The 25,850-nt window shown below is 43.7% G+C and overlaps 1 protein-coding gene across 4 annotated transcripts in view; it reads right to left on the bottom strand.

Moving 5' to 3' along the window:
* The window catches only part of SH3KBP1 (SH3 domain containing kinase binding protein 1), a 335,649-nt gene that overhangs the window by 176,214 nt on the left and 133,585 nt on the right, over positions 1-25,850 (bottom strand). The window lies entirely within an intron of this gene.

Below are 25,850 nucleotides of genomic sequence, written 5' to 3' on the forward strand. Positions count from 1 at the left end.
TACCCGGGGTCCGCACGGATAGCACTAAGGCACGGAAAGAGTGTCCGAGGCCTCATGACACAGGAGAGACATCCAACCTAATGGACCCAGTTCTGTGACTGCCTCATGCTCTTTGCCACTTTGTGGCCTTCGCCACAGTTTTCTTACCTCTCCCACTGGAACAATACGTTCAGGCCTACTTCACAGAAGGGTTTGCGGCCACCTGATGCCCTCCCTTTTCTCCACTTATCTTGTCACTCGTGAACTTGTTAAAAGGCAGCCGTGTTAATGATTTATGCCAGTGCAACTAATTTTCTTTTCACCATCCTTCCTTTCCCATCAGAACAAGAGAAAGGAATCTGACGGAAAAAACAGTCAGTGATGTCTCTAAACAACCTTCTGGTCTTCCCCTTTCCCTAGGCTGGTCCCAGGGGATGGGTTTGGCCTTTCAGGATGCCCGTTAATCTAAATGAGCCAACGCAAAGCAGACCATAGCAGGGGGACACTTCCCCAGTCCAGGCCCCCATGTCTCTGGGGGATGGAGTCTGGATGTTCAGAAGAGAAAATCCGATACATAAAGTACACTGCTTTTCTCTGCTTTAGCAAGGCTTATTTTGGCAAAATGCCCAAAAGAACTCAACATATTTATAGAGTTTTGTTTGATCTACTTTTAAATGCTCCATGCAGAGTCATTCAAGTGAAATGAGAATACAGATTTTCAAAGGAAAAACTGAAGATTCTAAATATAAGTTATTTGTTGAGCATAAACAAGATTTCTCCCTTCTATCCAACACACTCCCTCTAACGCATCTATTTTTAAAGGCATTCTCAAACTTTGCTGCTGACGAATAGATCAGACCCCAAACTTTTACAGTTAAGGGGGGAGTGAGGGCGGGAATAAGAGGAGGGAGAGGGCAATGTCCGTGAGCACATGCCCGCTAGGAGTTGTAGCAAAGGTGTAGAAAATCTGAGAGACCCTCAGCTGGGGGTCATCTATCTCCCTTGCCTATGCTGAGAGAATCCTAAGGGGAAAGTACCTAGCACAAACAAATCTAGAGTTTCCCAGGTCTTAAAATCAGTACCCCAAACAGCCATTGTCCTGGGAGACTTAGGGAATGACAGAAAATTCCACATTTCTCTCTTGGGGCAGAAGGGGAAAGATCTCTTTATTGCAGCTAGTCGAAATGGTGGGTTTTTTTTTTTTTTTTCTTATTTTGACTTGTTTTTAATACAATTTGCCCCTTCTCATCCCCATCAGAATCAAGAGGGGGGAAGCCTGGGTGTTTTATGAATTTTCTTGATGCAAAGGGGGTTTGCATTCCCACAATTCCTCCTTCTGTATCTAAAAGCAGAGATTCTTAACAGGGGGTTCGTGGACAAAGTTAATTCGGGGGCCTGAACATGGGTGGGAAGAAAATCGTACCTTTAATTTGACTGTCCTCTAACTGAAATCTGGCTTTTCTGTGCACTATGCATGTGAAGCAACAGCCATACTGGTAATGGGCAGCACCTGTGGATTTCACGGATCTGCTACCAGTGGGTAGATCGTTTCATTTCTCAGCCCGGTCACTGCAGTGGTCATGAAATATCATCTACATTCACCCTTCAAAATTATGATAGCTTCTAGACCCACTGCTGGATCTTGCTATTTAATGCATCCATACAGAAAATGTATTATTTATGTTTTTGCAGTATTTTGATAACTGTATTGCAGTATAATTGGTTTCCTTTGCAATTCTATGGATTTTATTTTATTTTTTTTAAAGATTCTATTTATTTATTTGACAGAGAAAGAGATAGTGAGAGCAGGAACACAGGCAGGGGGAGTGGAAGAGGGAGAAGCAGGCTCCCCACAGAGCAGGGAGCCTGACGCGGGGCTCGATCCCAGGACCCTGGGATCATGACCCGAGCCGAAGGCAGACGCTTAACGACTGAGCCACCCAGGTGCCCCTCCTAAGGATTTTATTTTATTCATGTACAAATATTATTCTAAGAAGAGGTCACAGGCTTCACCAGGCTGACAAAGAGATTTCACAGCAGTTAAAAAAAAAAAAAAGCTAGGAACTCCTAATCCCCGTTTTCAGGACTATGGTTTGCAAGGAAACCCAAAGGTGCAAGAGGGGAATTATGTATACAAAATAGAGCAGTAAACATGACATTTGGACTCTGTCTGTTGGAATGTTTCACAGGCTTTGGAGAAGCACATCATGACAAAAGAACCACACGAGGCAACATCAGAGGTCCTGATCCATGAGTAGCTGTGCGGCACAGCCTTCAGGAGGCCGCTTGCCAAGGGCCCTCTCATTACCCAGGTCAGCGGCTGGCTAGAGCTCTGTCAACTGGCGCCTTGGCTCAGCTGAGCTCAGTGCCCACACTCCCTTCCACGAAGGCCAGGACAGCTCATTTGCAGGCTGACGCCTGCCACCACCTCAGTGTCCCCACTCCAACCGAGCCCTGCATTTCTCTCCCTTTGCTAGCTAGTGAACTTACGAAAGGCACGACAAGGTCCCCCCCACCAGGGATAAAGTGGTCACTTGGGCTTTCCTGTTCCCACAGAGTTTCACATACACCCCTTCCTCCCAGCCCTCGTCAGCTGTGCTGTCACTTCTTGCCTGCAAGTCCCTAGTGCTTGCTGGGTGGCGAGTGCACAAATGTCCCATGAAGGAAGAGGGAAGTTGATGCCAGTGTTTGTAACTGCACACGGTTTGCCTGGAAGGGCCGCCTGACTTCCACTGCGGTCCCGTCTTTGTGGTATCCCTACAGGATGTAAGGTCAGCAAGTCCAACTGAGATGGGAGGCATCTGACCAATCCTTCCCCCCACATTTTTTAAATAAAAAACCCAGCGGGGCGCCTGGGTGGCTCAGTCGTTAAGCGTCTGCCTTCGGCTCAGGTCATGATCCTGGAGTCCTGGGATCGAGCCCCGCGTCAGGCTCCCTGCTCGGCGGGGAGTCTGCTTCTCCTCCTGCCCCTCACCCCGCTCGTGTTCTCTCTCTCTCACTCTCTCTCTCTGTCTCTCTCTCTCAAATAAATAAATAAAATCTTAAAAAAAAAAACGAGCAGTTCCACTTTTAGAAAGTTATACTTTTGTACAAAGATATATCAAAATGTTCAATGCTACATTATTCATAATAGTGAAAAATGAGAATCATCCTAAATGTCCTTCAACTAGGGGACTGGTTAGTCTACCCGTGGTGTAACACGTGGACTATTAACGAGGGGCATAGCTCTAAATGAACTGGTATGGCAAGATCTCCAAGATTCTCTTCAACTTAACATAACGAATTAGGATACAGAATAATATAATATTTTTTTTTAATAAACACTATGATCCCATCAGTATTTTTTTTAAATACCAATATGTCTGTATCACTATGTGTTTGGATTAGGCCATACTATCTGAAATTGACATTTTATGGTCGAATATCTGCAATATCTTCTGATTCATCCAAATGTATGTATGTGGAGATCCAAGGAGATAACCATGAGCTAGGTCTTCTCCGGGGAGTGTGCATGGGAGGCAGGGTTTATGTGACTCTTTATCCTCTGACTTTCCTGTATTAAGTTTTTGTTTTATTTTGTTTTGTTTTTTTGAGAATGGGGAGGGGCAGAGGGAGAGGAAGAGAGAGGATCCTTTTTTTTAAAAAAAAGACCTGCATTTTATTTATTTACTTTTAAGATTTATTTATTTATTTATTTGAGAGAGAGAGAGAGAAACAGCATGAGAGGGGAGAGGGTCAGAGGGAGAAGCAGGCTCCCCACTGAGCCGGGAGCCCGATGCGGGACTCGATCCCAGGACCCCGGGATCATGACCTGAGCCAAAGGCAGTCGCTTAACCAACTGAGCCACCCAGGCGCCCAAGAGAGAGGATCTTAAGCAGACTCCACACCCAGGGTGGAGCCCAATGGGGGACTTGATCTCACAACCTTGAGATCATGACCTGAGCTGAAATCAAGAGTTGGACACTTAACCCACTGAGCAACCCAGGTGCCCCTGTATTAAGTTTTTACACTAACCACGTATTATTTTAATACTAAGTATAACTAAGAAAACTCAGGCTAAGTCTAAAAGAAAATTACAACTCAAATCTTAAAAAAAAAAAGAGCAGGGAGGTCTACACAACACACTAGCACAACAGAACAACAAAGCCCATCACGGGGTGGGAGGGCTTCCTCTAGGCACTGCAAATGGTTTTGATGCTAAGGTTCTTCTGGAGGGGTGTCATCCAGAAAAGGACAGGTTTCTAGGAGCTCATGAGCAGTGCAGATAAAGGGACCAGGCTACTGTGAGGGAAGGTTTCTCAGCAGACTTTTTTTCAAGCAAATAGATTAGTAATGTATATATTAGCTCTTTGTTCAAAGCAAATGAAGGTTTTCCTCATTTATTTAAGCAAGTCCTACTTTCTTTTTAAGTATGGGAGAGTGGCAAAGGTACATTTAAAAGATGGTATCTCATACTCAGACTTTTCATTTCCCAAATTGCTGTGCACCTTTACTCTCCCCCTCAGAGGGAGGGAACTGAGTGTCATGAAAAGTATAAATTTAGAAATTGTAAATCTAGAAAACGTCAATCAAGAAATCTTGAAGCAAGAAAATGAATGTGGAGGGGCTCCTAGGTGGCTCAGTCAGCTGAGTGACCAACTCTTGATTTCAGCTCAGGTCATGATCTCAGGGTTGTAAGATCGAGCCCCACGCTGGGCTCCCTACCAGGCTCCGTGTCGGGCATGGAGCCTGCTTAAGACTCTCTCTCTCCATCTGCCCCGCCCCCACCCCAGTCCTGTGTGCAGGTGTGCGTGCAGACTCTCTCTCTCTCTTAAAAAAAAAAAAAAGAAGAAAGAAAATGAAAGTGGATTCATTCGTGTACTAGAGAAAGGAACAGCAGAGGGAAGGAGAGAGATAAATGCGCATGAATCCCTCCAACAACACCGAGTTTTGTCTGTACTGCTTGCCCCAGCGCTTAAAAGTCTTTTCCCCAACAGACTTCGTTATAAAGTTTTCTACAGATCACACATAAGCAAGTGTCCTTTTGTGAGATGAAACCTCCTGGAGGGCAGGAACGGGGTTTTTCTGCCCATCTACAGCAGGGGTTGGCAAAGCTGGCCCGTAAGGGGCCGGAGAATACATATTTTTGGCTCTGCAAGCCAGGACCCCCCCTCCCTGTGGCACATCTGTGGCTCTGCTGGGGGGCAGAAAAGCAGCCACAGATCACGCATACACGAAAGGGGATGGCTCTGGGGCAATAAAACTTTATTTGCAGAAACAAGCAGTACCAGATTTGGCCCATAGGCTGTGGTTTGCCAAACTCTGGTCTACGAGAAGTGATAAGGGTCTAAATCAGAGACCAGGGATGATTTTGTTGTGTGAAGGAAGAATGAGAGACCTTGCTAAGGTGGAATCATCAGCTTCGCAGTGACGTGCTCCTGGACGCTGTCCCTGACTGGCTTTGAGCAACGTTTGGGGCCCTACCACCACCGCCACCGCAGGACGGTACAGCACCCTCCTCGCCCTGCCCATGCTGCCCGGGACTCAGATTCTCAAATCCTAGGCTCCTGCAAGCAGACCTGAGCTAGCCTCCTCGGGGATTAATTAGTAGAGGCTCCCCCAGAGCCCGGCCCCACACAGTTCCTCAGGAATGATCTCAAAAACAAAGGGAGAAACAACAAATGGTGAAGGGGATGAAGAAAAAGGACAAGTTAAAAATGACTCTCAAGTGTTGATGGGAAGAACTGAAGGTGGGGATGCCACCAGCTAAAATGCAGGGGTCTGACAGGCAGGAGAGTCCACTGCTCAATCACACAGGGACAGCTAGGGACACAGTAGTGCCCCCCCCCCCCCCCCCGCGGCCACTCGACGGAAGACCACCAAACCTGGTCTACGAGGCCCAGCCAGGGATGGGGACGGGGACGGGCAGGCTGCCCTAAGCCAGGGTGGCGCAGTGAGAGACGAAGATGCATCTGCCCAGGGCCTCTCAGAGAAGAGAAGCCTCCTGCCTTTCCCCCCACTAGATGTAACCAGGGAAGCCCATTGATCTGCTCCCTGCCCACAGCATGAAGCCAACTCAGTGTGAGAAGAAACCTGGCCCCGAGGAGCCTGCCTTGCCCCCGGACCTCTGCTGGGCAAGACGGACATTTCTTTGTGACCTAAGCCAGGTTAAGCCAGGGTGAGTGCAGCTTGTAGCCAAGAGACCGTTAACCAGCACAGGGCATCTGAGAGTGGAGGTGAGGGGTGAGGGAAGCAAGGGGGGAGGGCTGGCCCAGAGGTCAGCTTTGGGGCTTGTGTAGACACACAGGGGCGAGTAGACACACAGAAGATGGTCAAACACAGAACCATAAAAGCAGCTTACATTTAAGAAGTTGGAGAAGAGGAGACAGCAAAATAAAGAAGTATAGTGGGGGTGAGGGGGGCAAAATACAGAGGCACAGAAGGCAAGACAGATGTTTCCAAAAAGAGGCAGTAATCCAACACGCTGCGTGGAGTCAGCCAGAGACGGCATAGAGGAAGAGGTTGGACAGACCCAGGTACAAACCCTGACTATGCCTCTCACTAGAAGCGTGGCCTTGGATAGGTCACAGAACCTCTCCGACCCTCGGCTTTTCGGACTGTAACACGAGGCCAATGCTACCTTTGGCTCAGGGCTGTTAAGACGATGGCCTAGATGTCTCTGCTACAGCACTGTGCACAGGGTGGGGTGAGCTGACCGCATTTCGCCCCAATTCTTCACCCCTCTCGTAACCTTGCCCTTTGTCACCTGACTTTAGAGTGCTTCCCTGAAAGACAGAGTAGGTTTCCCCAAGCCATGTGACTTGTCTCGGAAAACCAAGTGAAAAGGAAGTAGCCGTGCACCAGTTGGCAGCTCAGGTCTCTAGAGAACTCGGATGTTTCCATCTGCTCTGCCACACCTCCACCTTGCGATGCCGGAGCACGCGAGACACACAGGGCAGTGCCGTCGCCCCAGGCATGTGGCCGAGGGCAAGCCAAAGGCTAGCTGACCTCCAGACGTGGGAGGAAGCCCCAAATCAGAAAAGCCACCCAGGGCGCCTGGGTGGCTCAGGTGGTTAAGCGACTGCCTTCAGCCCAGGTCATGATCCTGGAGTCCCAGGATCGAGTCCCGCATCGGGCTCCCTGCTCAGCAGGGAGTCTGCTTCGCCCTCTGACCCTCCCCCCTCTCATGTGCTCTCTCTCATTCTCTCTCTCAAATAAATAAAATCTTAAAAAAAAAAAGAAAAAGAAAAGCCACCCAGCTCACTTCCAGCTGACCCCAGATTCAGAAGCAATAAATGCTTACTGTTGTATGCTGCTGAGGTTTTGTGGTCGTTTGTCATGCAGCATTACTGTGGCAACAGATAACTGATATAATGCCTGGCACAGAGGAGAACCTCAAAGAATGTTTAGAACACACATGCAGGGAGGATAATGGCTGAAAATCTATTGTCTCAGTCTCCTGTCCTGGTAAGTTGAGTGTTATTTCCGTCGACTGTTTCTCCATATTCATCGAGGCCCAGAGGGCAAAAGACATTTGTGAAAAAATTTTCCTTTTAGAAGTTTCTAGAAACACTAATTTTAAAGGACAGCAAGTTTATTCATTTCCTACTTGTTGTAGCATATTTATCTTTAGCTAACAAGTGCAAATGGAAAATAAAGCAGAAGGAAAGCTCTCCTGACACAGAAGTCTCTCACCCAAGCCATCATTCACTCCTCGAAATACACACAGTGAAATTGAGACACGGTTACAGAGGTGGCACACCAACTGCAATTCTTCATTTTTACAATTTCTTAGCTGATAGTGGGTAGAAGGTATTGGGTATTTGTCATATTATTCTTGATTATTTTTTTATTGTGGTAAAACATACATAATATCCAATTTACTATTTTAACCACTTTTTTTTTAAAGATTTTATTTATTTATTTGAGAGAGAGAGTGAGAGAGAGAAAGAGCACAAGAGGGGGGAGCAGAAGAGGGAGAAGCACACTCCCCGCCGAGCAGGGAGCCCGATGCAGGACTCGATCCCAGGACTCCAGGATCATGACCTGAGCCGAAGGCAGTCGCTTAACCAACTGAGCCACCCAGGCGCCCTATTTTAACCACTTCTAAATGTACACATTCACATTATTGTACAACCATCATCACTATCCATCTCCTTCTTTCATCTTCCCAAGCCCGAACTCCATATCCATTAAACACTAAGTCCCCACTTCCCCCCCACCACCCCATCCCCGGGTAACGCCACTCGGCTTTCTGTCTCTGTGAATATGACTATTCTAGGAACCTCATACAGATGGAATCCTACAGTATTTGTCCTTTTATGACTGGCTTATTTTACTTACAATAATGTTCTCAAGGTTCATCCACGTCGAAGCATGTGTAAGAATTTCTTCCTTCTTAAGGCTGGATACTATCTCACCGTATGGATACCACATTTTGTTTATCTATTCATCCACTGATGGACACCTGGGTTGCTTCCACTTTTTGCCTACTGTAAATAATGCTGCAATGAACGTGGGTGTACAAATATCCATTCATATCCCTTCTTGATCCGTTCTATATATCTTTATTAAAACCCTATTTTGAAACTTGAAACATACTAAAAGAAACTCATCCCTGGGACGCCTGGCTGGCTCACTCGGTGGACCGTGCCACTTTTGATCTCGGGGTCATGAGTTCGAGCCCCACGTTGGGTACAGAGATTACTTAAAAATAAAATCTTAAAAAAAAAAGAAAAGAAAAGTCGTCACTTAGCTAGCAGTCTTCAGGCATTACCTAACAAAGTTGAGGGGGTGGGACTGGTACCTAGAGTCTGCAATTCAACACAATTTACCATGAATGATTTAATCCTACACCCACTGAAATAAACATGGCGATGAAATGAAAAGCTTTTGGAGGAGACAGGATTCTGAAGCATGCTGAGCTGAATGCAGAATGAATACACAGCTCACCACCCACTCGACCCCACGCAACCAAGCAGAGTAAAGAGCCCGCAATGCCATGCGGTGGGCAAGAATGGGTGGTTTCCCGAAGGCAAAACCCTGTTTTAACTTCACTACTCAATAAAATCACCATAGGGCTTTCTCAGCAAAGAGCCAGAATCCTCTCAAGTTCTCCCAAAGCTTCTGACAGATCATGTGGAAAGCTGATTCATCCAATATATGTTTGTTGGCTGCAGGAGCTCAAATGGGCTGCACAGAGTATGAAGCATGGACCACAATATTCCTTCCTGGGGACCTTGGAAAGGGTTTGAAAGAAAAGAGTGGTATCCTTAAGTTTTTCAATAGTCCAAAAAGCTTATTAGCCAAAATGAGCGTACAGGTTAAAATGCGCAGGACTATCTATAAACAGCACCTTGACCCTAATCTGAAGAACTAGTTATGTGCTAATGAAGACACAGAAATTTGTCATCCAAAGGGTCAAACACTTTTAGAAAGGGTCCGTAGATTAAAAAATACCGGAAATGAGCACCTGGGTGGCTCAGTCAGTTAAGCGTCTGCCTTCGGCTCAGGTCATGATCCCGGAATCCTGGGGTCGAGTCCTACCATTGGGCTCCCTGCTTGGCGGGGAGTCTGCTTCTCTCTCTGCCTCTCACCCCACTTGTGCTCACTCTCTATCTCTCAAATAAATAAATAAAATATTTTTTTAAAAATACTGGAAACTTCTCAATCTTTCAACTTGCAGAAAAAGAAACAGATGCTTCGAAATGTGAAATGACCTTCCCCAGATGGTTACAGGCTGGGAGAGCTGAGAAGGGCAGGGATGTCTCAGGGGTCCCTCCAACGAGGGCCTCTGAATCATCTGGGCAGAAGTATGAGGGAGAAAAAGAAACACAATGGTTTTCCAGCCTCTACGAACTGACAGTCAAGTTCTAAGCCACTGAAAACAGACAGGATATTTTTGTCAACTATTAATCAAGTCTTGCTGGTGGCCCAGACCCTATCTGCCTCCGGCCACACACAAGCCAAGGGTTGAAAGGGAGGCCATTCAGGCCTGCATGGTTTTGTTTGTTTTGTTTTGTTTCAGCATAAAGCTGACACTCAGCCCTAATACATGATCACTCTCCATTTTCTACTTCAACCTGGGCTTTTGATAGAATGAGTTCATACATCAATATGAACAGATCGATACAGTTCATAATTTATGAAGATGTGGAGGGAGGGAGAGATTGATCCTACAGACCCACCCAACCTATGCCTGCATCTCTTCTTCCTCTCTTCCTTCTTGCTGCCCGGGTTTGGTCATTTTTCAATGCATTAACACCCCCACCCGTGAGGGTCGGCAGGGAGAAAAATTAAATTGCATCCTACATAAGCTTTGCTAATAAAAGATTTACAGTTAAACTGCAAAAACGGTTTCTATGGGTCATCCCTGGATTTCAGTGATCTATGTTATTCCTGTCAAGCCTGCACAAATGTAAATAAAAGCAAATGACACACACGGACATAGCCTAGGGACCAGATCCAGGATGGGATGGAGCTTAGAGTAAGTCATCACAGGGAGACAGATGGAGAAGGAGCCAGGGAGAGAGGGAAGGAGGAAAGGAAAGAGGGAAGGAGGCTCTTAAACATGACTGTGAGTTGCACTCGAATTCCATGAAAAAAAGGTCAGAGCCATAGGGCCAAAGTTTAAGAGGAAAGGGCGAAGTATTTTTTTAAGCATACATCTATGCACAAAACAGATAGAGAATTTCCATTCCTGCCTCCTTTCAGTTTGCCTGTCCCTGTCCACGGTGTTGTCAGACACATCAGTAACTCGGTTTCTTTTTCTCTTTGTATAGATATGTCTTATCTTTTATCTCAGTGATTTTGTCAAAAGTAAATTACAAAGGAAGCTAACTTCTTCAAAAGAAACAAGCTACTCCCAGTGATACTATCAAAGAGTTGCTTTAAAGCTTTTGAAAAGTCAAACATAAAACTGATGTCATTTTTTTCCCTAAACAATGTGTTTTTTTTAAAAGATAACTATTAACTGCATGCTTGTGTTCATTTGTTTGCTTTAATCTGTCAAAATAACATGGCCTAGAAAAGGGTCAAAAAGAATAAGGGGAAAAACTCAATAGCAAAACATTCTGGAAATCTGATTTTCCTTTGGAAGGAATGACGATACCAAAGAATCCACCCAAGCTGGCGGTGGGGAGAAGGGAAAGAAGCAAGCGAGAGAGAGCATGTACGAGAGGGCACGAGAGGGCTGGGTGGGGGTGGGGGGAGAGACTGCTCCAGACTTGCAGCATCTCCAGCAACCCACCTGGAGGTGGCTACACAGACAAGTCTTACTTAAACTGAAATCTGAAAACACAGTACTAATCACTGATAATTCATAATAATGGGTTCCTGATGAGGAAAATTAACATATAATCACATAATCCAACCATCTCTTTTGATTAATATCTTCGTGTTCTCTCCCTGGCTCTGATGATAGTGATGATAAGCAATCAAATATCAGAGAGGAAGAAACCCAGAAAGGAAGGGAAAGCTAAATCTGGCCCATGTACTCCAACGACAAGGGAAGAGCACACTGCTGATGTAGAATAAACTGAACACTACACTTCTATCTAGAAAACCTTGGGGAAGGGTGACAAACCAAATACAGATTAAAATGATAACAAAAATGAAAGCTGCTCTTACCCTGGAGATATTCCCCTACTTTCAGCTCATGTTCTACTGGGAAATCGGAAAAATTTCGGCGCCTTCTCTCAAACACAGCTACCCTCATAACTTAATTCTCCTTTCAAACTGGTTCAAATCGCCTCCATTGGAAACCTATTTGGCTTTCTCACTCTCTGCTAATGGCCCATTATCAGGCTGAGAGCTAGATTTAGTAGTTATTCTCATAATCCACTTTCCAAAACAGACCCTTAATAAGTCTTCTCTCTCCCTCGGCACTCAGTAACCAAGACAATTTCTCTGAATCACAGAATTTCAACAGCTTTTCCTTAAATATATAACTTAATATAAAGCTATTCTCCCTCTGGTACTTTTCTTCCCAGTAACTCACTTCTCAAAGGGCTAGGGTGTTTGAGTACAAGTACATACTTCCATCCGAGAATTAAAGTTGGCTCCAACATGAATACAATATATCCTCTTCCTTCAAGGAGCTTATAATCTAGTAAAAAAGAATCTAACTTTAAACATGGATACATACACACACACACACACAAGAATATAAGTGTATTAATAGAATAAAATGCACCTACAAGTGTCTAAAAATCATTTCAGATCAGCCATTCACTAAGGCTTTCTGGAATGCTATTATTCATATTATTGCTTATGTTTTTCTGAGGTGAAGGCTGCATGAGACCTTCCATGTCCACCTTTACTGCTGCAACCAGTGAGTCATTTCATTTCTTCCTGCCTTGGTTCCCTCATATTTAAAATGGACCTATGACGATGCTTCTCTCCCCACCCCACAATTCATGGTTAGCCCAAGATGCAAATGAATCTTTCAGTCCCTCTCTACATATACAAACTGCAAAGCTCTATCCAAGCTAAGGAATTTTTGTTTATAAAATGTCATTTGTGGGGCACCTGGCTGGCTCAGTCAGTTGAGCGTCTGACTCTTGGTTTCAGCTCAGGTCATGATCTCAGGGTCGTGAGACTGAGCCCTGTGTCGGGCTCCACACTCAGTCTGCTTGAGATTCTCCCTCTTCCTTTCTTCCTCTCCACCCCCCGCTCTCTCTCTCTCTCCCTCTCAAATGAGTAAGTAAATCTTCAAAAAAATAAAAATAAAATGTCATTTGTTCAAATATAGCATTTTGTAATTTCTTCTCATCCACCTTCTGAAAGCTACGGACTGATAAATACTATCAATTCCCTCAGTATTGAAGGGGAACATTTTTCAATTAACAAGAGTGTTAGTGCCACTAAGAGCTATTATAACATAAATATTCAAAAGTTAAATTCTTCTGTGGATCAGTGATAAGAAAAAAAACAAGAGGGGGAAAAGATTCTATTTGCAAAAGCCAACAATAACCTCAATCTATGTAGGAATGACATAAGGAGTAAGCAAGACTGCGCAAATACAACATTAACTGACACTTGACTAAACAGGGTAATACCCTATGTCACTGGATCACTAGAATGAGCTGTTTAGTATTCAGGAGGGATGTACATTTTAATTTGGTGATATAGTTGCAAGAATTGGTCCACTATAATGTCTGCAGAAGAGAGGCAAGGGAGAGAAAAGGGTTTCATTTACGCATTGTACATAACGACATTTTACATGACACAATACAAAACTGTTAAACAAAAGAAGTTGGGGAAATGTCAATTCTTTCTAAATTGATGTGCAATTTTAATGTAATTCAATTCCCAATCCCAGTGGGATTTTTAAAAACTTGGTAACAGGGGTGGCTGGGTGGCTCAGTCAGTTAAACGGCCAACTCTTGATTTCGGCTCAGGTCATGATCTCAGGGTCCTGGGATCGAGCCCTGCCTCTGCACTCAGCAGGGAGTCTGCTTGAGGATTCTCTTTCCCTCTCCCTCTTCCCCCGCCCCCTCTCTCACTCTAAAATCAATAAATAAATCTTTAAAAAATTTTAAAATTAAAACTTGATAATGTAATTTTAAAATAAACAAGTGAGAATAGCTAAAATATTTTTGAAAATGGGAAGTGATAACAGAAGGACAAAAGCCATACCACAGGACAAAAGCAGCCACTCTAGAAAACAGTATGGAGGTTCCTCAAAAAGTTGAAAATAGAGCTACCCTACGACCCAGCTGTTGCACTACTGGGTATCTACCCCAAAGATACAAATGTAGGGATCCGAAGGGGTACATGCACCCCAGTGTTTATAGCAGCAATGTCCACAATAGCCTAACTATAGAAAGAGCCTAGATGTCCATCAACAGATGAATGGATAAAGATGTGGTATATATATACAATGGGATATTATGCAGCCATCAAAAAAAAAAATGGAATCTTGCCATTTGCAACAACGTGGATGGAACTAGAGGGTATTATGCTAAGCAAAATAAGTCAATCAGAGAAAGACAAGTATCATATGATCTCACTGATATGAAGAATTTGAGAAACAAGACAGAGGATCATAGGGGAAAGGAGGGAAAAATGAAACAAGATGAAACCAGAGAGGGAGACAAACCATAAGAGACTCTTAATCTCAGGAAACAAACTGAGGGTTGCTGGAGTGGTGGGGGGTGGGAGAGATGGGGTGGCTGGGTGATGGACACTGGGGAGGGTAGGTACTATGGTGAGCACTGTGAATTGTGTAAGACTTACGAATCACACACCTGTACCCTTGAAACAAATAATACATTATATGTTAATTAAAAAAAAATTTTTTAAAGAAACTACAAAAAAAAAAAAAAGAGCCACAATAGTTAACTATATTGATGCAAGAATAGTGAGACAAATTAATGGAACAGAAGCAAAAGTCCAGAAGAAAATGCCCTAATATATACAATAACATATGATAAATGAGATATCACAATCAATGGGGGAAGGGCTGGGTTATTCAATAAATGGTCCCGAAAAAGTGGCTATTTTAAAATAAAAATCAATTTGCATACTAACTGTATACTATACATTAAAATTCCATAGATTAAAAATTAGAAGTATAAAAATGAGGCCAGTATAAAGAAGAAGAAAAATTAGGTGAGAATTTATTCAGGGAAATAATGAAAAAATCCAACACATGAATCTGTGTTAAAAAGTACTATTTCTGTACCTCAAAATCAGCTGTAAACAAAATGAAAAGCCAACCAAGTGGGAAGCACAATTTGCCAGAAACGACAAAGGAATAATACACTAATCAGTAAGAAAAATATAAAGACCTCAATATGAGAGCAAAGAATACAAACAAATGACAGAGGAAAGAAAATGTGCAAGAACTCTGTTAATCAAAGAAATTCAAGCTTGAAACACTAATAAGCACTCTTCTCACTTCTAGTGGTGATGTAAATTGGTACAACCCTTCAAGAAATCAACTTCATAATAGTGGCTTAAAGTGCCATAAAATATATACATGCTTTTGTCCCGTAATTCGACATCTAAGAATCTTTCGTAAAGAAATCATCAGAGCTGCAGAAAAGATTTATGAGCAAAAATAGCCAGCACCAAGTTACAATGGCAAGAAAAATTGGAAACCTAAATGGATTCTTTCCTTTCCAACAGAGGCTCTCTCTATGAAGCACAGAATTTAGAATATGAGAGGTTTGCCTTTTGATTTACAGGGACTCTCTCCTTTCTTCTCAAGAAATGAACAATAGAATGCCACAGTCAGTTTTCTACCATTCTCAAATCAATTCTCTAATATTTAGGTCATCCCAGCAAAATAGTGTCTTTTTGATCCCTCAGACTCACTATCTCCTAGGCAACTGATTGAAGAAAAATATAAAGCTTCACTGAGAAACATATAATTTTTAAAGACTTGAATAAACAGAATGACACATCTTGTCCTTCAGCTGGGAGGGGGTAGTGGTAGGGGATGTGAAAGGGAAAGAGACAGACAGACAGACAGACAGACAGGCACAGCCAGATAGTGCATTTTAACACCACTTTGTGTGGTGATCTTTAAAAAAAAAAAAACAACAACAACAAAACAGCTTTATTGAGATATAATTTACATGCCATAAAATTCACCCATTTTAGGTGTGGGATTAAATGATTTTTCTAGAGTTACAGAATTGTGTGACCATCACAGCAGTGTAATTTTGGAACACTTCCATCACCCCAAAAAGGAACCTCTTGCCCATGAGCAGTCACTTTCCATTCTGACACCCAGCTCTGGGCAAGCACTAACCTACTTTCCATCTCTATGAATTTGCCCATTGTGGATACTTCATATAAATGGCATCATACAACATGTGATCTTTAGTGTCTGGCTTCTTTAATTTAGCATCATGTTTTCGAGGCCCATCCATGTGGTGGCATGTATTGGTACTTCACACCCTTTTATTGCCGAATAATATTCCACTGTGTGGATAAACCATATTTTGTTCATCTGTTCGGTCGATGGACATCTGGGTTGTTTCCATTTGGGGGCCATTATGAATCATGCTGCTGTGAACACTAGTATACAGGTTTGTACGTGGACATATGTTTTCATTTCTCTTGGGTATGGAATGCTGGGCCATGTGCTAACTCTCTACTTAACAGCTTGAGGCATGGCCAGACTTTTCCATATCAGCTGCACCAGTTCACATCCCCACAAGGAGTGTATAAGTTGTTCATAGTATTCCCTCACAAGCTTTTTAATTTCTCAAGGATTGGCAGTGAGGTTCCCTTTTTAATTCCTCATATTAGGATTTTTAAACCTTCTCTCCTTTTTTTTTCTTAATCAGTGTTAGCTAAAGTTTATCAATTTGTTGACTATTTCAAAGAACCGAGTTTTGATTTCAGTAATTTTCTGTATTTTCCTATTCTCTATTTCACTTATTTCCACTCTAATCATTATTTCCTTCTTTCTGCTTGCTTCAAGTTTAGTTTGCTCTTCTTTTTCTAGTTTCTTTTTAAAATATTTTTTATTAAGTAATCTCTATGCCCAGCATGGGGCTTGAACTCACAACCTTGAGATCAAGAGTCACATGCTCCACCAACGGAGGAGCCAGCCAGTGTCCCTCTTTTTCTAGTTTCTTAAGGTGGAAAGTTAGGTCACTGACAATCCCACTTCGGGCAGATACCCAAAGTTAACGAGATCACTATCTCAAAGAGATACCCCGTGTCCACTGCAGCATTATTCACCATAGCCAATACATGGAAACAACCTAAGCATCCAGCAAGCGATGGATGAATGAATAAAGAAAACGTCATACATGCGTGTGCGTGCAGCACGCGCGCACATACACACACACAATGGAATATTATTTACCCATAAAAATAAGGAAATCCTGCCATTTGTGACAATATGAACGAAACTTGAGGGCACTATGCTAAGTAAAATACGATAGAGAAAGACAAATTTTGTATGTTCTCACAATAACAACAACTAAAAAAAAGGTAATTACGGGAGGTGAGGGATGTGTTAACTAACCTTATTGTAGAAATCATTTCACAATACATACATGTATCAAATCATCACACAACCCACATCTACACAATGTTATATATATATATCTCAGTGAAGCTGGGGAAAGAAGAGAAAGTTGGGGTATTGATTTTGCTCTAAGCATTGCTTTAGCTATATGCAGTCGATTGCTGGAGATTTTGTTTTCATTTTCATTCATTTCTAAATATTTCAAAGTTTCCCCTGGGGATTCTTTGACCCACTGGTCGTTTAGGAGTATATTGTTCAATTTCCATATATTTTTGAATTTCCCAAATCTCCGTCTGTTGTTGATTTCTACTTTAATTCCAGTATGGTTGAAGAACATACTCTGTATGATTTTAATCCTTTGAAATTTACTGAGCCTTCTTTTATGGCCTAACATATGGTCTATCCTGGAGACTGGTCCATGTGCATCTGATCACTGGTGGCTTCATGGAAACAACACTTCATTATTATTGTCCATAAATCTGTAATTTCTTCCCAACATTCTGGGGTCTTATCAGCAGTTTAATAACACTTATCAGCACTTTTAAGAACAACTACTACTGTATTCAGTGACTCCTGGTTCACTCTCTCACCACCCTCTGCCCCAGGCTTCATTCTCTGTCCTCATTTTTATCCTGATAATTTCCCTGAGGGAATTAACACGAGTAGTCTCCCTATTTTACAGATGGGAAAACAGTATGAGACTTGCCTAAAGGCCCACAGAAACTTTGGGGGTGCAGCAGAAGTGGGGACTGGAGCCCGCCAACAGCCATTCTTCCTGCAACAAGGCCGTACTACCACTGAGCTTATTCAGGTCTCCAGGAAACTACAAATGGAACAAGCAGTTCAGTCCTCAAATGTGCTTCCTTGAGTGAGTGTGCGCGCACGCACACACACACACACACACACACACAGAGGAAGTTTCTGACTGTTCTCTCTTTCCCTTCCTGGTTGGGGACCATGACGGTGGTCCACCTGCCACTGCAGCTGGGCGCTCTGTCGGCCTGACCATGGGTTAGGGAGGTAGGCCAGGAAATGTCTTTGTTGTTCAGGGCACAATGGTCCCACAGCCTCACAAGCACAAAAAAGCCATGAATCCAAAGACTAAATTGAAGCTGCAGGTAACATCAGGGGGACCAGGCTGTGACGACAGACCAAAAAGTGTAATTAGAAGAAACCGAGGAAACTACAGGAGAAAAGGCTCCTTTTCCAGGGCTTTGTACAAGTGAAGACAGTTGCTGTCCCAATACAATACCTCTAATTAATTACCTTTAATTAATCTACCAGCTCTCTACCTGGAATAATCTCCCTTTGGAAAAGAGAATCCCATGTGGGCCTTAGCTAAGTTCAGTCCCCCAGATCAGAGGGGTGTCCTTTCAGGCCCCCTGGGCAGAGGTTCCATGTCCTCCTTCCTGGCATGTCAACAAGAGGGTCCCTGCACCAGGCCGAAGGCTGGGACACTTTCAGGGACCTTAGCCACTGCAGGAATCCTAGATTCCAGAACTCTAAATGGCAGGCTATGTGGGTTTTCCTCACAGCTCCACAAGCGGGTTCATTACCTGAACTCAAAATGGCAGCCTCTTTCCCTAATAGGAGGTGAGAGCGACCAAACCTCCTCTTTATGCCCAATCAGGGCTTTAATGGTATCAAAGAGAGCTAAGATGCCCCGTTTTCAATCGAAGCATGTAGAGAAGGTGAGGGGACTCTCCTAACTATATGGGACTACTGTTTCGTCATCATAAAATCCTCCCCTGGAATCCCAGTTCCATCCTGACCCAAGTCCCAGGTAGAGCTGGCCTTGCGTTCCCTGGGCCGGCCCCCTCAGCCCACTTTTCCTGCCAAAGCCCAGCCTAGGCACTCTTTGACACAAGGACCCAAGAAATGATCAAGAGAAAAAAAAATCCCTTTCAGCTTGTCACTTGAAAACTTCCCAAAAGGATTGGTTTTCAAGTTTTAGATCTGGGGAATGTTCTCCCAGCATCGCCCAACTTGTGTTTTCACGGCCGCGGGCTTTAGAGGCTTCATGAGTCTCTCTCACACACTCATTTGAACATTCTCTGTGCAAGGGTGGATCCGAAGATGGTCCCAGAGATGCTTAGACGGCTCCTTGCCCTGCATTTTCAAGTCCTGCTCATCCTAACTAGTATTCAGTAAAATGCGGTCCGCCGGTCAAACAGAAGCGGGTTTCCTTAGCAGAGGACCTCTGAGAGCCTGCGACACGCTACGGTGCTTGTCAGTCTTCTAAGAGGGTGTTAGTGCTGGTGGTCGTAGCCAAAATTCATGCGTCCAGAGAGCCAGTTTTCTCTCCCTTTTTGTCTCCTTCTCTCTCTCTCTCCGTCCCCCTTTTGTGAATATTTTGCAGGGCCATAATCCTGTGCAATGAACACTGGGAAACACTGGCCTGGTGTCTATCTGAGCATGTCACACGTTTTGCATGGCTTCCTCTCTAGTAGGTGAAAATATACAATAGTACCCCTTTTAGAACATGCCTTCGACAGACAAACTTGGGCCCCCAAGGTCCAACTCAGAACTGGTGAAAATAAGCACTGCGTACAATGGGGCTATGTGGTTGGTCAGCACTGTCCTCGGAGCCTGGTGTGTTGGAGGGAGGCTGCATAATTCTAGCATTCTGTACCAAGTGAATTGTAAACGACTCTGTAACATGAGAAAACTGCAGTCATCCCGATTATATGGACTCTCTGCTTTTAAAAGATACTTAAGGCTTCAGGCCAGCAATGTAAAAATCAAAGAAAAAAGTCAGCTTTACAAGTGGGTTATGCACTATGCACTGTTTGAAATTCCAAATGCTTTTTCTCATTGAAACAAAGTCATAAGTGGTGATTAAGTTCTCAGACTAACTCACAATGTAGCTAAAACACATCTGCAATGTCATCAACTAACAAAACCCAAAAAACAATGAAATTAAAGAAGAAACATTTTTATTTATCAAGAATACTTATGCTCAGTGGAATACCCAGAGGGGGGAGTATGGTGGGGTAGGGGTGGGTGGCCCACGCCAAGGCAAGAAGGGGCTTCCTGTAGAGAACTGACAAATGATAATGAAGCCAGCAAAGCCAGTAGGCTCTTTATTTCACCACCTGCTGACAACTGAAAACAACATCAGTCACAAAATATTGCTCCTTTCAGGAAAACTGGCTTCAACGAGATGTAAAGAAGTAGTTAGGGGTACCTGGAGCTACCTCGTAAGACTCTGGCTTACCTACAGGAATTTTAGTGGACTTCTTCATTGTGTTCAAATTAATATCTACACCTAGAGTCATGCCCACAGGAGACCTTTTTTTTTTTTTTTTCCACGCATATCAACAATGATCCTGGTCAGTGGGGGTGTAACAGATGGGACAAGGATGGGGAAAGGGATTCTATGAGTTCAATGAAGAAAAATTAGAAGAGAAAGGAAAGGAGCTAAGGAGAACACACGTGTAATGTGAGAAGCTGTGGGTCTAAGATGGAATGGCAGGAACTGAGAACACTAAAATTCAGAGGAACCAAAGGCATTTCCCCCAGGGAGAAAAGGTGGGCAGGAGGAGGGGTTTCCTCGGAGAGCCACCAGGTGGAGCCACCACCACAAAACCACTCTGTGGCTGTCCTCTGGATGCACTTGGGTGGAAACCCAGCAGGAACGCCGTGGAAGTCTAAATCAGTAATTATTCCAGGGGACACTAATTCCTCTAGTGTTATACACCGTGGAACCAGGACACAGAGATTGAAAGGAGATAAATATAATACAAGAAAATTTCTTCAAACCAAGTTTGTCAATGACCCACATGCAAAAATGTATGGAAAATGGAAACAACACCCACTTGGAACGGCCTTTCCACCCATTTCACCACCATCCCTAGATCCAAGAGGCAGTATTACTCTGATAAGAAAGTAAATAGGGGTAACATACTCTAACATCAACTGCTGGTCCCACAGAGCCAATAACACAGGCTCCCAAGAGAACCCATCAGTAATGCTGCCAGGGATCAATTACTTTACAAAACCTCTTTATGGTCCCTTTGCTCTCCAACTTTCAAGAATGAAGGCCCCCTGGGAAAGAAGATGATAAATGCACACACACAAACATTTACACGGATGTATGTATTATTGAATGGCTATAATATTATATCCATCCAGGTTCGCTGCCACGTGTCCAGCTTTATTTTCATCTCCCCATGGGAAAGACCAGCTCAGGTGATAGCCAAGAGCTTTCACGCAACAGTAACACCGTCTCTTAACTTCTTACTCTTCCATCTGCCCATAAAAGCCAGCAATTTAGGAAAGGTCAACAGGTAATGCGGAGAGTTGAAGAAAATCTGACCCAACATGCCACATTTTCAGATCCCTAGGTAACCAGGGTAATCTGAATCATTTGTTTCTCCAACAGGAAATTTGAAAGGAAAAAAGTCTTGTTTCTATAAACAGATTCCCAGATCTCGCATCCACCTTAAACGACAAAGCACTGGAAAACCAAAGTCGTTGACATTTTCTTTGTTAAAGACACACTTTTTCCAACCTTTGTTTACAGTTTCATTTCAAACAAAGAGCCCACACCCTATCAAGGGAACCAGGCCACCTCCTGGGAGCCAACCCAGAGTTCCACGGCAGCACGTGCATGTGCGCGCGCACGCGCACTCATGTCCTGACAAACAAGCCAACACATACCTCGAGAACGTTACTCTGAGGAGCCGAGTAAATGCTAAAGAAATGACAGCTTAAAAAAATGTTTCCCCTTCAGTAGAGACAAGGGAGGGAGGTCACTACGGCCAGATCTGTTCAGGGATTGGAATGACTAGTGCTGGGAGAAAAGAAAGATAAACATTCGGTACGATTCTTCTGACAGCTACAGGCAGCAGACCAAAATGGAGAGCCCTTCCGTGTGGCAAACACGAGGCCCATATTATGCTGGGGGGGCGGGGCATGGATATATCACCCATCCACACACAGAATGAATTCTGAAGAATTTCTGCATTAACTTTTAAAGCAACAATGTGTCACCAGAGGCAGAGCAGCTGTTGGCCTCTCTGTTAAGGACAACTTTTGAATGAAACCTGTCTGAAGGACTAAATACACGCAAAATGAGGCCACACAGTCATGTTCTACAATCCAAGTCCTATCCACGTAGCAACTCCGAGAGCAACCCTCCCCCAGCTCAACTTGAATCTCATCTTGTAGCATCAGGGCTAGATCTGTTCCAAACAACATCTTTGAGACCATCAGATCTTCCTGCATTAATCCCTAGAAGGGGCAGTAAAATGCAAATGCACAACAAACCTTAAATAAAGATGGTAAAAGCAGTTTATCTTTCAGAAGGCAGATGCCAAAGTAGCAGAGCGATTTAAAAAGATGATTATAAAAGACATTTTATATCAGGAGAGCATAACAATAATAATAATAATAGCAAAGAATAATAAATGTGCAAAATACAATAGAGACTTACCAAACACTGAATTCATGATAAACTGGAAATAGAAACAAGGACACATAAAGCCAACCAGAAACCCGTGGAGTGGCTTCACATTCAGAACGACAGAAGTAAATAAGAGACATATCCCCATCTTGCCCATCTTGCCATAAAAAAGATTTAAGAAATGTACACCACTTTCTTAACATTTCCCAAGGATTGCAACAGACTGCAAGGGCTTGCAGGCAGGACAGGCTGTGTTCTTCTAGGCCTTCTATCTGTCCCAGCACCAAGCACAGGGCCAGGCCTGCCGCAGGCATACAGTAACCGTGCGCCGTTGAATGTTCATTAGGATGCACGTGAAAGCGGGGAAGGAACAATATCCCAAATCCTGGGCGGCAGGGGGGGTTCTGAGAGAGACAGCTTCCCCGTGAGGTCTGCTAACGATGCAAAAACTGAGGAACTAGAGCCCTGAAATAGAAGCTGGTCCTTACAAAGGCCAGTGTGGTATCCGTTACAGCCTGGACACTGAACCTGTCACATAAAGAAAGTTGGTTGGGAAGCCCTTCTGAGGATGAAACCAAATGATTTTTTCTTTCCTTTAATTCAAGTAGAAATGGACAAAATCCTCCTTGCTCATTTTCAAGTTATGTATTTAATGTATTTGCTGTTAACTGTTAAAATGTCCACTTTGTTCAGTTTTTCTTTTAAACTCAAGGCTTGAATGTTTTTTCAAAAAAAATTCCTCCATATATCAATATTTCAATTTAGGAATGTGCATCAGTCTTCTATATGGGTTTATTGAGAGAAGAAACAAAAGAATAAATCATTTTCAGAAGGAAACAGACAACCTTTTTCTATCTGGTTCATGAGAATGTCATTTGGCTCCAAGAAAAATTTTCAGATTTTCTGGCTACAATTTGTCAACATTCTGGAGTGTGGGGTAACTGCAGGATATACAACATCCATGCTGCAAGCGTAAGTGAAAAAATGACTTCTTACTCCTTGGGAAAAGCTTGTTTTAAATGGCAATCTCCTTCACTGGGACTCGGGTAAAGCCCGGAGACATGGCCAGGGGTGCGAGCGGACACAGATGTCCTTAGAGCCCTAATGCCTGGAACGTATAGCTGGCGGCAGCCAGGCCATCTGGAGGAGCTGTTCTCGCTCTCTCTCTCTGCCTGTCTTTCTCAATTTCAGTCACATCTTTTTCTCAAATGAAAAGCACATGGAATCATTCCAGTACCTCCCCAAATCAACTCTGTAGAAATTTGCAAAGGTTAAAGTTGAAAACTGAAACTAGTCAGCCCCCAAACGGTTTCCATGGTCCTGGCCTTTTCTCAGGGCTATTAGTAGCTTCCTTCACAAACCTAGGGTGGTTCCTGACCTTATTTAGGGGCCTGGGGAGGGCGAGCTCACCCCACACTGTGACGTAGTACCACCCACTTGCCATTGCTGCAAAGTGAGGCATGTCCCCAAACCTCTGGCCACAACTGGGCAAACTTCTTCAGCTAAGTCTATCTCAAGTTCAGGACCCAGTGAAGTAGTTCAATACCAGACCCATAACAGATTTTGATCTTTCTTTATTAAAAGAAAAAGAACCTGTGTTAATTCTATTAAATTCTCACAGGGTCCAAGGCTGACTCACAAGGTGGACTCATATACCCCATGAGGGATCCCGTGTTAATGAAACAAAGCAGCCTGTTACTAAACTCTAAAAAGAAACTTCCATTCATAACAACAGCAACAGACAAAAACATCAAGAAATTTCTAGGGACAAAGCTTGGTGGAAACAAAGAAAAGGAGAAGACCTGGGTCATTTACAATAACTCATAAAATTTGAAAAATTAGTTGGATGGAAGTGTTTACAAGTAACCAGAATCATCCCACAGATTTAGCCTCTGATCCTTGTTTTAAGGGGGAAAAAAGTGGTTTTTCATTGATTTGGGGTGGGAAAAAAATGTAGCTTTTGAGCCCAGCACAATGAACTATTTATCTGGCCTGACAAGGCCAATCAATCCACCCCGCTGTTTATTATAAGGAGTAGTAGGATACTGTTAGTATTGACGGGTGGGGGCAGGGCCAAACACGGCGCTGGCCCTGGGTACACAATGCTTCCCTTCAACTGGAAATTGATGTTTGGCCCAGGTGACCTGGGGGTCAGTGTGAAGCCTGGGACAGAATGAAGATGGTATTTTATGTGTTTCGTATTTAGAGAACGACTCCAATATGCTAAGGGCTCAGATCCACTGGTCATAGTCAGGCTGTGGGCCTAAGGTGGACACTTAAGAAAGGAACGTCCCTCAGTATGTGCCCCCCACCCCCCCACCGTTAGTACCTTTTTCTGGACCATGACAAATTCCGGGGAGGACCTCAGAGGCCAGATTTTTAGTTGTAAAGAGGCAATTATCTGAAAAGTTGGATTCCTTCTTTGATTTAAAGTTCTCAGATAATTTTTACCCAACTCATCTGGATAATTACCTTAATTCCTTAACTTAATTAAGTCCTTATCTTATTAAGTTAATTAATTACCTTAATTCTCTTATTTACTTTGTAAAAGCTGGGCTGGCAGGGGAAGCCTTGCTACTGGTCCCCATGTGTGTGCCCTTCCTTGGCTCACTGACCCAAGAAGCATGAGGAGGAGCAAGAGGGGCTCGGAACAGCAAGCAAGGGCTGGGAATACAGACGGACCCACTGACTTCTAGCTCTCTGAAACCCAGAAGAGCAGGCCTCAGGAGTTCTGGAGCTTATTTGCAAGAACGCAGGAGGCACTTCAGGGGACGACTATAGTTTTCCAGGAAAGTATGCTTCATTCTTAAAATGGGAAACCCCCTGCATTGGTAGGATGGGCTTTAAAAAAAAAAAGAAAGGAAACAAGAAAAGAAAGAAAATCCTATCGCTGCTAACCAGCGTGGGCCTCCAGCCAATACTTAATCTGAATAATTCAAAAAAGGAAATGTAACCCAGGGCAGCTGGAGGGGGCAGAGGAAGAAGCAGGAAGGAAGAGAGACACAAAGCTAATGTCTCAAGCACTATGATCAATGGACAGTTTATTGGACAAATTCTTATGCTGTCTAAATTTTATGAAAGATTAGCTGTTCTTCCCTGTGGTTATGTAAACTTGCCTTCTTTTTTCCTCCTAATGGAACTCTTTGCTAATACATTTCCTGCTGCTGCTTTTGAACAGCTCTGTATTTCTCTTTAAGGAAGTAATCAGCCGGTGAAAAGCCGGCCACTGAACGCTAACCTGCCCTGGGCACGCTCCGTGTGAGCCCGGCCCGATGCGCGGTGAGCGCAGGGGCAGGAAAAACCGAGGAAATCTAGTGCGACCACGGTAGAAGTGGGTCGAGTCCTCTCTGTGATCTTACACTCTCTCTCCTGTCATCTCAAACAACGGTGTCACAAAGGACGGATATGGGAGAAAACAAGACCCCAACAAGCTAATACCTGACAATCTGCCTTGAGGTCTCAAAATAGGCAAACAAGATGGTTAAAGTTCCC

Source organism: Mirounga leonina, unplaced genomic scaffold (assembly GCF_011800145.1).
Source record: "Mirounga leonina isolate KUSES-001 unplaced genomic scaffold, KU_Mleo_1.0 Mir_101595, whole genome shotgun sequence".
Taxonomy (NCBI): Eukaryota; Metazoa; Chordata; class Mammalia; order Carnivora; family Phocidae; genus Mirounga; species Mirounga leonina.